General features: G+C 42.5%; 1 protein-coding gene across 5 annotated transcripts in view; it reads left to right on the top strand.

The window, feature by feature from the left end:
* The window catches only part of MAPK4 (mitogen-activated protein kinase 4), a 256,820-nt gene that overhangs the window by 204,466 nt on the left and 36,107 nt on the right, over positions 1 to 16,247 (top strand). The window lies entirely within an intron of this gene.

Here is a 16,247-nt window from a genome sequence, read left to right as displayed (position 1 = left end):
AAATTTATTAACATCTTTTGATTTACTGAGTTGACCAATATAGAACCTCAGTTGAACAGAACATAAGAATTGCCACTACTGAGTCAGACCAGTGGTCCATCATGCCCAGCAGTCCACTCACGTGGCGGCCCTCTGATCTAAGACCAGCACCCTAACTGAGGCTAGCCCTACCAGCGCACGCTCTTGTTCAGCAGAAACTTGTCTAACTTTGTCTTGTCTGTTATAGGGTGTTTTCCCCTATAACAGCCTCTGGAAGAGCGTTCCAGCTTTCTACCACTCTCTGGGTGAAGAAGAACTTCCTTACGTTTGTACGGAATCTATCCCCTTTCAACTTTAGAGAGTGCCCTCTTGTTCTCCCTACTTTGGAGAGGGTGAACAACCTGTCCTTATCTACTAAGTCTATCCCCTTCAGTACCTTGAATGTTTCGATCATGTCCCCTCTCAATCTCCTCTGTTCGAGGGAGAAGAGGCCCAGTTTCTCTAAACTTTCGCTGTACCGCAGCTCCTCCAGCCCCTTAACCATCTTAGTCGCTCTTCTCTGGACCCTTTCGAGTAGTACCGTGTCCTTCTTCATATACAGCGACCAGTGCTGGACGCAGTACTCCAGGTGAGGGTGTACTATGGCCCGGTACAGCGGCATGATAACCTTCTCTTATCTGTTCGTGATCTCCTTCTTTATCATTCCTAGCATTCTATTTGCCCTTTTTGCTGCCGCCACACATTGTGTGGATGGCTTCATCGACTTGTCGATCAGAACTCCCAAGTCCCTTTCCTGGGAGGTCTCTCCAAGTACCGCCCCAAACATCCTGTATTCATGCATGAGATTTTTGTTACCGACATGCATCACTTTACACTTATCCATGTTGAACCTCATCTGCCGTGTCGATGCCCATTCCTTGAGCTTGATTATGTCACGTTGCAGATCTTCGCAATCCCCCTTCATCTTTACTACTCTGAATAACTTCAGATCATCCGCAAATTTAATCACCTCGCTCGTCATACCTATGTCCAGATCATCTATAAAGATGTTAAAGAGCACGGGTCCAAGCACCGAGCCCTGCGGCACCCCACTGGTAACGCTCTTCCAGTCTGAGTATTGTCCATTTACCCCCACTCTCTGTTTCCTATGCTCCAGCCAGTTTTTAATCCACACGAGTATTTCACCCTCGATTCCATGGCTTGCAATTTTCCGAAGTAGTCGTTCATGCGGAACCTTGTCGAACGCCTTCTGAACATCCAGAGATACAATGTCGACCGTATCGCCCTTGTCTATCTGTCTGTTTACTCCCTCAAAGAAGTGCAGCAAGTTCATCAAATACGATCTGCCTTTGCTAAAACGGTGCTGACTGGTCCTCACCAGCCCGTGTCCGTCAAGGTGATCAATGATGCTGTCCTTTATCAGTGACTCTACCATCTTTCCCGGTACCGAGGTCAGACTCACCGGTCTGTAGTTCCCTGGATCTCCCCTCAAACCTTTCTTGAAGATCGGTGTAACATTCGCCACCTTCCAGTCTTCCGGAATTTTTCTCGATTTGATCGACAGATTGGCTATTAGTTGAAGCAGTTCAGCTATGGTCTCTTTCAGTTCCTTGATGACCCTCGGATGGAGCAACGCGGCAGAAGAACACCCGGGAGATAGAAGGCTACGAAGCAGCCTGTGTAGATTGCTGCCGATGCTGTTATAAAGTATTTCTGTCTCTCAGTTTGGATGGGAGGGAGAGATGGGTCAACGGGGGTGGGGCAGGGTGGAGGGTGTGCGGCGGGCAGTGGGGGATAGAAAGATGCTACAAGGGGGGATGGGAGGAAGGGAGGGATAGAAGCTGCAAGGGTTATGCTGCACAAGGGATTTGGGAGAGGGAGGGAGGGATACAAGCTGCAAGGGTTCTGCTGCACAGGGGGATGGAAGGGAGGAATAGAAAGACACTGCACAAGGGGATGGGTGAGAGGGGCGGAAAGATGCTGCACTTGTGGGAGAGAGAAAGGAAAAGGAAGAATTGGGGTGGAGGAGAGGAAGGGAGAGATGATCATTACATGAAAAAAAATAAGACATCTCCCAAAATAAGACCTAGTGCCTTTTTTGGGCCCCAAATTAATATAAGACAGTGTCTTATTTTCAGGGTAACATGGTACTAGGTTGTAGTTTTCACCTAAAGTATTTTCTTCTCCCTTTTTCTGCTTCTTTTTATATATTTCCTACATGTAATTAAATATTTTTCCTAGGTACTATAGTTAGGTTATAAGCCCGTTTGGGACAGAGAGGGAAGTTCAAAGTACTTGTAGATTTTTGGACTTTTCTTTTTTTTTTTTTATCTTTATTCATTTTTAAACTTATAATAAGTGTGATAACATATCCATACAAATAACCATAAATATATCACTTAATAATCAATAATGATACATATAATATTCTCTTATCTCCCCTCCTCCCCACCCTTATCTATCATATAATCAATACTTATACAACATAAAAATACTTATACAACAATAAAAATACTCTCCCTCCCACCCCATAATTGAACTTGTAAATTTAAGGGACTTTTCTTAATGCAATTTAATTGCTTGTAAACCATTTTGAAGCCTATGTGGTGATTTAGCAGTATATTAAGTCTGCATTAAATTAAATTAAACTTTGTATCATTCATCATCACTTAATCCTTGATACACTGCCTTCACTTGAGCCATTCATTTATTTATTCATTTATGCTTGAGTACCTGAATAAATTCATGTAAACCGTTCTGAGATCCCCTGGGAGAATGATATAGAAAATTGAATGAATAAATAAAAGAATAAACTTGAGCCATTCAGGGCATTAGGCCCATCACAAGATGCATTGGAAGGGGGAAGGCCCGTCATTCACAGCATGCGGCCCTGTAGGCTGGAAGGAGTTGGCTTCCCTCCTGCCGATTTAGCATTGGAAGGTACGGGGTGTCAAGTGATGTGTGTGGGTGTTGCCTGGTGTCGGGGGGGTGTGGTGGTTCAGGAATGTTGGGGGGGGAGGGTGTCAGAGGATATCAGGGGAGTTCAGGGATGTTGGGGGATGTCAGGAGGAGGGTGTGTAGGGCTCCGCAGCTCAGTTGATCATGGCAGGGGGAATCCCCTTCAGCTGAGCCGGCAGGTATCCCCAAAACCGGCTCAGCTGATGGGGATTTCTCTACTGCGATCAGACAAGGTAGTTGGGTATGTCAACAAAACTTGCTTTTGTGCGTTTTTCACAGTCATGCTTTTATTTTTGAAAATGGCCAAAAAAGGTAGACGTCCTATGGACCAAAGCTTATACCTAGGTCATTGTCAAAAATAAAAGACCTCTGGCAGCTTTAAAAATGGACATTTTTTTCTTTTGGGTTTGTGCACATCCTGCTCAAAATGTCCAACCTTAGATTTATACGTCCTATCAAAAATGCCCCTCCACATTAGTAACTTAACTTCATATGTAATAATAAACTCAAGTTTATGTTTAACAGTTATCAAGAAAACTTTACTGACTTTACTGGGTAAATTGGCATATCATAAAACATGCTTGCACAAATTTCATTCTCACCATGTTTGACTTCAGTTACATGACCATGCTAGTTTTGTTCCTAATAAATCTCAGCACATCATACTCTGGAATATCAAAACTGCCCCATCATAACTGTTAAATATCACACAGGCATCACTCATTAATGATCAAGATTTGTACATTTAGATCACAACTTTTTTGCTTCCACAACCTGTACCTTGGGATGGCATTTCTATACTGTATGAGAATCTATGACAAATAGTACCATACGCTCAAGAGCATAGACCTAGCGAAGCTTGAAGAATGGTCTGAAATTTTACAACTAAACTTTAATGCTAAGAAATGCAAGGTCATGCATTTGGGCTGCAAAAACCTGAGGAAACGGTACAGTTTAGGGGGTGAAGAACTTATGTGCACGACAGAAGAGCGGGACTTGGTTGTGATTGTATGTGATGATCTTAAGGTGGCCAAACAGGTTGAAAAGGTGATGGCAAAAGCTAGAAGGATGCTTGGGTGCATAGGGAGAGGTATAGCCAGGAGGAAAAAGGAGGTACTGATATCTCTGTATAAGAAGCTGGTGAGACCTCATTTAGAATATTGTGTACAATTCTGGAGGCCGCATCTTCAAAAAGATATAAAAAGGATGGTGTCAGTCCAGAGGAAGGCTACTAAAATGGTGTGTGGACTTTGTGATAAGGTGTATGGGGACCAGGGCTGTGGAGTCGGAGTCGGAGGAAATTTCGGGTACCTGGAGTCGGAGTCAGAAGTACAAACAACTGAGGAGGAGGAGTCGAAACATTTATCTACCGGCTCCATTTTTGAACTTGGCATACCAATCACGAGCGATTCTTTCAGCTATAGCACCCACTATATACACAGCACAAATGTTGCGAGCAGCTTCTGCGGCCTTAGAACCTTGATTAAAAGCAAAAAGAAGGTGGTGTCGAAAATGCTCATTTCTCTCAACTTGACATTCCATTTTAACGATCTGAAAATTAACCAGTGCTGTGGAGTCGGAGTCGGAGGAAATTTCGGGTACCTGAAGTCGGAGTCGGAGTCTGAAGTACAAAAAACTGAGGAGTTGGAGTCGGAGTTGGAACATTTATCTACCGACTCCACAGCCCTGATGGGGACAGACTTAAAGACCTCAATCTGTATATTTTCGAGGAAAGGCGGGAGAGGAGAGATATAATAGAGATGTGTATGAGTCAAGTTTCTTTAATTTGAATGGAAGCTCTGGAATGAGAGGGCATAGGATGAAGTTAAGAGGTGATAGGCTCCGGAAAAAACTGAGGAAATACTTTTTTACTGAAAGAGTGGTAGATGTGTGGAACAGTCTCCTGGAAGAGATGGTAGAGACAGAGACTGTGTCTGAATTCAAGAAAGCCTGGGATAGACACATGGGATCTCTTAGAGAGAGGAAGAGATAATGGTTACTGCGGAGGGGGAGACTTTGGCCTTTATCTGCCATCATGCTTCTATATTTCTATGTAGAACATAACAAAATACTTCTCTGGAGTAACAAAATACTTCTCTGGAGTAACAAACTTGTTACAGTCTGTGTGTATTAAAATATATATACAACGAAAGAGTCGTGAGGACAAGATGTCAAGAGATCAGCCAAGTGTGTATGGTTCAAAAAGTCACTTTATTGATGAGTATGCCACAATGGCTCAAACACTGGCAGTGTTTCGGCATCGGTGCCTTTATCAAGAGTCTGTCTTGAATATGACACTGTGCATACGTGCACTCAGGTAGATGCACTGTGGAGATGTCAATAAGAGCAAGGTAGAAACGAGTGTCCAAAGTAAAACTAACAGGGCCTGTAATTAAAATGGCTCCATTCTATTCTGGAGTTCAAACCAGATGGTTCCGCACTGTTCAGTGCATGTATCCAATAAGACTAGGACTGTAAGAGCAAAAGTTTCCTGTTCCTTGCTGTAGCTGGAATGTTATCAATAGCACAACAGAGCAGGTCTTCAAATACATGTCCATATTCTAAACAGTGTGCCACAATTGGTGCCTGGAGATTAATGATATGCAGACAACTCTTGTGTTCAATTAACTGTGTCTTAAGAGGCATTGTAAATATAATTCAGCTAGTTCAAGTAAAGCTTATATTAGATTGATGGCCAGCTAACCTTATTCAAATCCAGCCTAAAAACCCAGTCCTAAGTTGTCGTTGCTGGCAGAGATTAAGTCAGGCTGTCTCTGGCCGGCCCTGAGATCTTTCGGCTCTTAATCGCTGACACTGCCAGTAAAGATAGCAAATTTGGAGGACCAAGGAGGAAGAATGAGGGAGAAATAGAGGACCTGCATGGAGGTGGGGAAAAGAGGGGAGAATGATAAAAATAGAGAGAGAATGGGGGTAGAGACCCACTGAGGAAAGGGAGGGGGAGAGAGAAATGTCAGACCTCAGAAAGGGGTGCAGGGGAAAGAAGGAAGATATTGGACTTGAGTGTAAAGAAGGGAAAGGGAAGATAAGAGAAATGCACATGAAGGGGAAGAGAAGGAAGATCTTGCACATGGGTGGAAGAGAAGGGAGAGGGATGGAGGAAAAGCTGCATATAGATGAAGAGGAAGGGAAGAGAGGGAGAATATGCTGCACATGTATGGAAGGGAAAAAAAATAGCAAATAGCCAGGAGACCCAGAAACTAGGGCCACATCAAATATTCAATTTGATTTTGCCCTGAATAGTGCTCTAAATACATTATACGTATTTGGCCGAATAGTGATTTAAATTTGAATACAAATTCTCTGGGGCTATACTATGCTAAATCTTACCGAAATAAACATGATCTCTGATTTCATGTTGCTTCTTTTATTATTTGTTATGTTAAAACTCAATGCCCATTATTTGTTTTCAGTATTTGTATTCAGCCAAATAATAAAATGTGCCATTCAGTTCAGCTCTACCAGAAACAGAATTCAGAGCACAGACAGAAAGAAATAGAACCAAAGATTGAGAGCAAGATGAATAGAAAAATAAAATCACCAAACAATCATCAGAAAAATTGTTTTGTTTTTAGTTTAAGGATTAAAATATGTCAGTGTTGAGAATTTACATCTGTTATCATTATACTTGCCAGTGTACAGTAGGAAACACAAAGGGGGTTGTTTATATGATTAATCTTGTGATTACCACTGCAGCTGCTCAACTGCCAGTACGTCTGCCATGTGGCTCCCATCTCTTAAAATCAGGTGTCAGATGATGCAAAAAAAGGGGCAACGAGAATCAATGGTGTTTCCTATTATTTCAAAATTGTTTTATTACTATTCTGAAATTACTCAGTTGCTGCAGTAAAATGTCAAGCTACGATGAGCTGATGTTTAAAATGTAAAAGCTTTTTTTTTTTTTTTTTTTTTAAATTCGGCACATAATTGAACTTTGGAATGTGTTGCCAGAGGATGTGGTCAAGGTGACTAATATAGCATGACTCAAAAGAGGATTGGGCAAGTTTCTGGAGGAAAAGTCAATAAAAAAATTATTTATTAAGGTGACTAATATAGCAGGACTCAAAAGAGGAGGAAAAGTCTATTTAAAAAAATGATTTATTTATTGAGGTGACTAATATAGCAGGACTCAGAGGAGGAAAAGTCTATTAAAAAAATTAATTATTTATTTATTGAGGTGACTAATATAGCACGACTCAAAAGAGGAGGAAAAGCCTATTAAATTATTTATTTATTTACTAGCTGATTACCCAGCGTTGCCTGGATATTTATTTATCCCAAAATGTCCAACCCCCCTACATGTCCCACCCCCCTATGTCCCACATGTCCCACCCCCCACGTTACCCCCCCCCCACATGTCCCATATGCCCCACCCCCATGTCCCAACCCCCTACCCTCCACATGTCCCAAAGGAATGTCCTTCTCTATGGGGCTGAACTTAGACTTAAACGGCATCGGGAGTGTCGGTATTCATCTCTGCGAGCCCGAAAACTATGGGTTGGACATTAATATCTGTCGCTTTTGATAATTTTAACATATCACCCCCTTCCCACCCCCACAGTATTTTACCCTGTCCCACCTGCACAATATTTTTCCCCAGATAGTAAGTCATATGTGTACCAAGTTTGGTTGAAATCTCTCCATGCGTTTCAGAGTTATGCTGAGTATTCATCTGTGAGCCCGAAAACACTATGGGGTAGATACTAAAATCTGTCATTTTCAATCATTTTTACATATCCCCCCCTTCCCACCCCCACAGTGTTTGTCCTCAGATAGTAAGTAATGTGTATGTCAAGTTTGGTTGAAATCTGTCCATGCATTGAAGAGTTATGCTGGAACATACATACATACACACACACACATATATTCAAATTATAATGTGAAATATTTGACAAAATGAATACAATACAACTAACGCAAAACGTGATTATAAACAACATTTTTAGTTTCACCTCCTGGAGCAAGAACATATAAAATCTTGGGTGAACCCACCCTTGAGCAAGCAACATAGAGTTGTGGGCCGAGAGACCCCCAGAACATATCACCCCAGGTAGTGAGGGATCTGCATACCAAGTTTCGTTCAAATCGGTCAAGCCGGTTTTGAATTACTGTGAGAATGGCAGCTTTTTACATTTTTTCCATTGACATGAATGGGAGAAATCTGATTTTCTGTTTGTAGCTCCGCCCACGTGTGCAGGTGGGCCGCGAGACCCCCAGAACATATCATCCCAGGTAGTGAGGGATCTGCATACCAAGTTTCGTTCAAATCGGTCAAGCCGTTTTTGCGTGATCGCGGCACATACACACACACATACATACCTCCGATTTTATATATATAGAAGATTAAGGTGACTAATATAGCAGGACTCAAAAGAGGATTGGGCAAGTTTCTGGAGGAAAAGTCTATAAAAATTATTTATTTTAAGAATTTATACACCGCCTAAAATCCTAGGCAGTTTACAAAGGACCATACAAAATAAACTAAACATATAAAAACACTCAAACCTTACAAAAACAACAGTCAGAGAACATGTCACTGCAGATCATATCCTCAGTTAAACTCATATAATAAGACCAACACACAACTCAAAGGTGGCCACAGCTCAATACATAGAGATGAAGACTAAATTTCTCCAGTGCCCAAGGGTAACACCCAGAACTAATCTTGGTAGTTAAACCCTCGATTGAGCTATCATCAAATATAGTTTTATTTTCTCTAAGAGCTTTTTACGTTCTCATTATATATGTAACATATTGTAAGCTGGTACTCATATTAATGCTGCATTATTTAAATGCTATATTGTACTGCTGTGAAAGCGTGGTACTTAGCTCGGGTGAACCAACGCCCAGCAGAAATCCCACGCCTAGACGATGGAAAATCTCTGTTTCGCTCTATTACTGATGTTCAGAGCTTCCTCAGAACAGCAAGGTGTTCAGCTTCAATACTAAAACAGAACAAAATAGAAACATTTGTGTTACAAAGATTCAACCCTTAATCGCTGCCACTTAACGTAGTTAATGTGTCCTAGAAAAACGCGAGAACACCCACCAATCAATATTGCTGGACTAACCCATCTATAGCGCTGTAACCCATATATAAACGAACTTATTTGTATTTACTACCCAATAGTCCATATATAATCCAACTACATGTACTTACTAAGCAAAGGTCGATGACCGGCTTCCCCGCTGTGTTAATGCGAACAGAGCTGGCGGAAGGCAAAGAATTTAAAGCCCTCTCTAGGCGTCTGACATCACTTCCAGCAACATAATTAATTGGATGCCGTTCCTATGCCAAACAGCATCATTTTTATATATAAATAAATATATGGATATTTAAAGCAAGCACTTTTTAAACCTGTCAATCTAAGAAGATAAAACTAACAATTGCAAAAAAGGACGAAGAATGACTTTAACTGAAGAAAACTTGCCAGTTAAGTGCAAGATTTAATCCTAACGGATCATAACGGATTAAATGACGCTGTTTGGCATAGGAACGGCATCCAATTAATTATGTTGCCGGAAGTGCAACATCAACAAGGTGAGCCTGTTGCTGTCAGCTTGCCCCAGAAGCTTTCATTCTGCAGCGACCTCCTGCTCCTGCGTAGGTGGGATGCTACATAATGAAAGCTTCCAGAGCAAGCCAGCAGCAGCAAGTTCACCTTGACACTGCCGGCTGACCGGCCCAAAGATTGAATTTCAGCAGAGGAGGTAGGTGGGAGACAGGGAAGCGCTATACCCTGGACCAGGGGCAGCAAAACATCTTTTTCTTTGGGACGGGGCTTAACCCCATCCCAACCCCACCCCCACCCATGCTCTGTCCCCAGCTCCAGCATCTCCCTTTCCTTACCCACCATCCCATAGTTCCCTCCTCCCGTGGCATCCAGCATCCTTCCCTATCTTGATACTCCAAATGCCACAGTATCAAAAGCATAGAGGCTGGCAGGTCTGAAGACTTGAGCATCTGTGCGTGCTCAAGGCCTGCCTGCTTCCTCCCATTTCAAACTTCCTATTTCAGAGGGGGCAGAAGCTGGCAGGCCTTGGGCATGCACTGATGCTCAAGGCTTTAAACCTGCTGGCCTCAGTGCTTTTGGTGCTGAGCCAATTGAAGTATAGCCACCCTGGGGGAGGGAGGTAAGATACTAAGCTCATTGCAGGGCATGGAGAGAAGCTGGAGAAGTGTTCCGTCTAAGGACTGAAGCTGACATGAGCAAATATTTTCCATTCCATTACTGATAACACACACATATGTACATAAAAACTCATAGGAAGGCTGGAAAGAATTTCATGAGCCATGCTCTGAATGCTTTCCTTCCTTGTGCACCTGTAGTTTAACTATGTTTATAGCTACTTTGAATTTTTCTCAGTTGTTGGACATATAATGCAACTTAGAGGGAACACTGGTACTCCTGTACAAGCACCACTCTTACCCCCCAAGAAAGAAAAATAGGATAGTAGGGGCACTTTTGAATACAGCAGGGAAGGACCCTTTCATTGTCTACCAGCTGCCTTTCCCCAGTATCTCTGTTACTGATGGTATTATGCATACTGTAATAAACTTGAGGGAATTATGAACCAAAATATCAAAAATAATGCATGGCAAAACAATGCATCATATTAAACCAAAAGTACAGTAAAACCTTGGTTTGTGAACCTAATTCGTTCCGGAAGCATGCTTGTAATCCAAAGCACTCTTATATCAAAGCGAATTTCCCCACAGGAAATAATGGAAACTCAGACGATTCATTCCACAACCCAAAAATTTTAATACAAAATACTGTATGCTGTGAGCGCGTGAGCTATGGGTAAATTGGGTGTGACACTTCTATTACGTTCAGCCGCGCTCAGCGTAAGATGTGGGTTCTGATGACGTGACGTGCGATATGTGCTCTGCTGCAAGACAACGCTCGTGTAGCGAGTTAAAATTTAATAAAATGTTTTGCTCGTCTTGCAAAACAGTCGCCAGCCACGTTACTCGCTATCCAAGGTTTGACTGTACTTTAATGCGTGGCTGTCAGTCAGCCCTCGTTCGCCAATCCAGCATCTTCCTGTTGGCCAAGTAAACAGTGATGTTCAGCAGCACTGAAAGAGAAATCCTGAGGCCACTAGCACCCATAAAATAATTTACCTATCAATTTGATAGGTTGCCAAATTACTATCAGGCTTCAGCTCAGATAGCTTTCAGTAGGTGATTGAGTTACCAAAGATTAGATACAGCTAATATCGATAATGTGTGTTAAGCTGTACGTGACAGTGCTGCAGGCTGAGAACCAGGGAGGTCATTGCTGCTGCTTGAAATATTGGACAAGTCACTCAACCCTCCATTGAATCGGCCTTTCCATGGAGAGGAAAATACTTATTATATCTGAATGTAACTTGCCTTGAGCTATTACTGAGGAGAGTGTGGTGCAGTGGTTAAAGCAAAAGCCCAGAAGATGTTCCACAGTCAAATAACGGAAGCCCAAAACACAAAAGAAGAACAGACTGTGGAAAACAATGATCTTGATGCGGCGTTTATTATGAGATAAAAGTACAAATCCAAAATGAAAAAATGTCTCCACCTTATGAATAACTGACGTGTAGTGGGATACAGACCCTACACGATCTGTGTTTTGGCAAAAAGCCTTCTTCAGGGGTCCAGGTCAGTATTCACGCAATGGTATAAAAATAAATAAATAAAACCCTGAGGTTTTGGGTTCAAACTCACGCAGCTCCTTGTGACCCTGGGCAAGTCACTTAATCTCTCCATTGCCCCAGGTACATTACGGTAGATAGATTGTGAGCCCACCAGGACAGGGAGGGAAAAATGCTTGAGTACCTGAATAAATTCATGTAAACCATTCTGAGCTCCCTGGGGAGAACAGTATAGAAAATTGAATGAATAAATAAAAGGTGTGATCTAAATCCAGAATCCAGTAAAGGCATAGTGTGAAGTAACACAAAACCCTACAAATGTTGCTCAGGACCTAAAGAGCAATTCTAGCAGTGTAACTTCCATGAGTCGCATAACAAATGCCTACTTAAGAAAATTCAGCACCACAAACAATGAAAGGGATAGCAGAACATCAATAAACCCTATTGGAAAACTAAAGAAACCAGGCTTTGTTACCGTTTGGGTTTTCTTATCTTTGTGAACTTGGATTTTCAGCTCTGACAGAAATTAAATTTAAAAAAAAAAAGAGAATGACTGCACATGGTGGATGATGAAATGTGTGTTTGCTTGTCGACTATCGAGCCGCTTTTTAAGTTAATTTGCACTCAAAAACAAGCACATCCATCACATTGATTAGCAATTCTATCTGATTTCAGCATTGTTACAATTACCCATACATAGCTTAAATAACTTTAAATAAATAACTCTCAAATTTAATTTTTTGTTGGTATAGCAATTTTATAATTTCAATTATATAGTGCCATGAAAACCATTTGCTCCGTTTAGTGTGCCAGAGCTAAAAACGTTTGAGAGACACTGGTTTAAATAGTGGGTGAAAGGGGGAATTTAATGTACCTAGGAATTTGATATTTTTTTGGGAGGGGGGCATTGAGATGAAGAGGGAGAGCACAGTGGTTAGAGCTACAGCCTTAGCACCCTGAAGTGATGGGTACAAACCTTGTGCTGCTCCTTCTAACCCTGGGCAAGTCACTTAATCCCCCATTGTCCCAGGTACATTAGATAGAGTGTGAGCCTGCCAGAACAGATAGGGAAAAATACCTGAGTACCTGAATGTATAGCACTTATAAGTGGTATAGAAATAGTAAAATTAAAAATTAAATAGTAAATTAAATTAAAATTCTAGAAGCCCCCACTCCCCATACTCCTTAGAAAATCCAGCTAGAGGGATGCTTACACCCTCCGGCCAGCAGGCCCGCCACACCAAAATGGCAGGCTGTCTCCTTCCTGGTGCATTCTGGGATGCACCGAGGAGGGGCCTAGGCCTTGATTAGCTCAGATGCCTAAGGCCCCTCCGATAAGAGGCAGGGAGGTTTGGGGATTCCAGTGGGAAGGAGTGGTCATCCCTCCTGCCATGCAGTTTCCAGCTGCAGCTGCTCAGCTGATTGCAGCCAGGGGATTCACTTAATACAATCAGCTGATGGCAACTCAATTCTCTAAATGGTGCCGGTTAGAAAATCGGAGAGGTTAGGCAGGGTTAGGCGCCTGTGTGTTAGGGCAGATGTGATTCTGTATAGGACGCCAGTCTGCGATTCTCAGCCGCTTCTTAGGCGGCTGCTGATACTGGCATCCTATACAGAATTTCCCCTAAGTGTGAATGAAGCCCTTATATATATAAAGTATTCTATGTTATACATAATATAGTATCAGATTATAAAAGCAGAAAAATCATAGAACCAAGATTAGAAAAGAGAAAGAAATGCTATGTACTAGTCAGAGACAGGAATAGTAGTCTGAAGTAATTGCTCATTATAGGTAAAGTCTGAGAATCGCAGAAAAGAAAAGGTGGAAAAGCAGCTTGTGGTGACTTCAGAGAAAATGCCTGTTTGTTTTAGCATTCTTGGATAAGCTCTGCTTCTTTCTTCTGTTCAATACTGTCATCCTGCTTCTCAGAGCAAGCAAATATCCCAAACTCCTGTACTTAGCCCAACTGTTGAGACAACATGGGTCGGTGGCATGGAATGCTGCTACTATTTGGGGTTTTGCCAGGTATTTGTGACTTGGATTGACCTCCACGAAGACGGGATACTGGGCTAGATGGACCATTCGTCTGACCAAATAAGGCTATTCTTATGTTCTTAACTCAGAGGCTAAGTATCGGCTTGACTGATATTTGACCTGTTCCTCTGTGAGCTTTATAAAGGTTAAAACTAGAGATATATGCATGTAAGAAAAAATTAAAGTGGTCAAGCTGTTATATTAACATTTCCATTCTCCAATAGACCATGGCCCCATGACCTTTCCACAGACCGCCACTCTGCTCAGTTGTTTGCCCCTCTGTTTTATTAGCACATTAGGTAGATGAGACAATAGATTTCCATTCTTAAACCAAGACCAGAGGTCCCTTTCTATGTCTTCTACCCAGCCTATCACTCTGTCCCCTACCATACTCTATATAATATCTTTCTGAAACATGTTTAACTTCCATTGCTGTAATAGCCTTCATGATCTTTCCATTTGGTACAACTTTCATACTTAATCCAACAATTTGCTTCTCCTGTGTCTAACGTCAAGCTCTGTTATGATCCATTGGAGCTAAAACCAGCCTTTTCTGCTTCCAGGGTAGATATTCAGATTTAACATCCTCTTCCTCCTCCTTTTATTTATTTATTTGATCTCACTTTAGTTTTGAGAGTATGAGGCTGCATGCAGCAGCAATAATTCTCCTACAGATCTTCTGGGGGCTAGGTAATCTGTCAGTCCAAGGCAGGAATGGAGAGGCCAGTGGTATTCCTAGATAAGAGTATATGGGTGGACAAAAGCAGGCAAGCTAAAGCGATAATTCTGTGTATTGAGAACTGTTGTTCTTAGGTACCATTGACTCATGCTCGAGTCCTAGCGACTCGATGAATTGCAGATCTAACAAGAAATCAGTTTTGTGCTAGTCCAGAAAGGTCTTCCAGCCTCATCCCCCTGGGTCCAGGAGCAAAGAAAATGGACTCTATATTTACATATATGATGTGCATGGTGACAGGTCAAAAGCGCGCGCCGACAAAGGCGTGCCGAGACAACTGAGCGCAAGATGGAAGCCCGCGCCGAAGAAAAACAGTGTTTTAAGGGGGTCCGACAGGGAGTGTGGGGGGAATCCCCCCACTTTAATGAATACAGATCGCGCCGGCGTTGGGGGTTTGGGGGATTGTAACCCCCACATTATACTGAAAACTTCACATTTTCCCTAAAAAACAGGGAAAAAGTCAAGTTTCCAGTATAATGAGGGGGGTTACAACCCCCCAAAACCCCACAACGCCGCACAACGCCGGCGCGATCTGTATTCAGAAAAGTGGGGGGGTTCTCCACCAACACCCCCCGTCGGAGCTCCTTAAAACACTGTTTTTCTTCGGCGCGGGCTTCAACCTTGCGCTCAGTTGTCTCGGCGAGCCTTTGTCGGCATGCGCTTTTGACTATGAACCGATATGCCTAGTCCCTTCCCCACTTGGTTTCTTGTTTTTGCTTTCCACGTCTTCAGCCATCTAATTGCAGTCTCCCTCTTTGCCTGGTTCCTTCGATCTTCCTAAACACGGTGTCCTTCTCCAGTGATCTCTCTCTTCTGATGCTGTGACCAAAATAAGACAGTCGTAACTTCATCATTTGGGTGTGAGTGTGGCGTTGGAGGATGGAGAGGTGCCAGCACTGCACCAAGATGGCACCTGGGGTGGTTCACCCACCCACCCCTACTACACCACTGCCCCCTTATATTGTAAACACTGTGGGCCTGATATTCAGCGCTATTTAGCTGACCAGAAAATGGTTCCCAGCTGGCTAAATAACACATAGCTGGCTATCCGCTGATATTCAGTTGGAGATCTTTGGCTATATCCAACTCCTATAACTTTCTCACTTATATTCAAGCAATGATTTACTTATGCCACAATTTCATTGAAAGTTTCATTCACATCACATCTGAATGAGGAGAGAGCCTCAGAACCCCATGCGTAACAATGTCAATTACTGCACTAGAAAGGGAGAAGGGTCTCTTTCTGAGCAAGCGTGTGAATCAGTATGCTGCTATGCTGTCCGGAGCCCTGACGCAGCTTGTCTAGCGAAACGGCAGCTAGCCTAACTTCTGTCGGCTAGGACTGGCAGAGACAAAACACATTTTCAATACCATTGAATATTCTACCTACAAGCTAAGTAGTTTTGACTTTTCTGACACCATTTGAAACATTTACTGTGTCTGCTGTAGGTAGGAAGGGGGTCAAGAGCCGGTGAAGATCTTTTCCCTTTCTAGTACAGTAATTGACATTATTACGCACGGGGTTCTGAGACTCTCCCCTCATTCAGATGTGATGTGCATGAAACTTTCAATGAAACTGTGGCATAAGTAAATCATTGCTTGAATATAAGTGAGAAAATTATAGGAGTTGGATTTTATTTTCTTTCTCATTCCTGTATAGAAGATTTTTTTTGAGTATATAAGATCTTTGGCTATATCCCATTGATTATCCCACTTGGCAGATAGCCCAGTGACTGACTATGTTGCACAACACAGCTGGTCATCACCCATTCATGGGTTGACCGGCTAAGTTCAGCTGCCTGATAGGTCCACCTAAAAATCAGGCCCGTCTTTGGCCACTGACTTAGCCAGCCAACAAATATCGGCTTAGCTGGCATGTATCAGCTG

Source organism: Geotrypetes seraphini, chromosome 1, assembly GCF_902459505.1.
Source record: "Geotrypetes seraphini chromosome 1, aGeoSer1.1, whole genome shotgun sequence".
Taxonomy (NCBI): Eukaryota; Metazoa; Chordata; class Amphibia; order Gymnophiona; family Dermophiidae; genus Geotrypetes; species Geotrypetes seraphini.
Note: the sequence above shows the minus strand (reverse complement) of the source record. Positions and strands in the feature narration are given on the sequence as shown.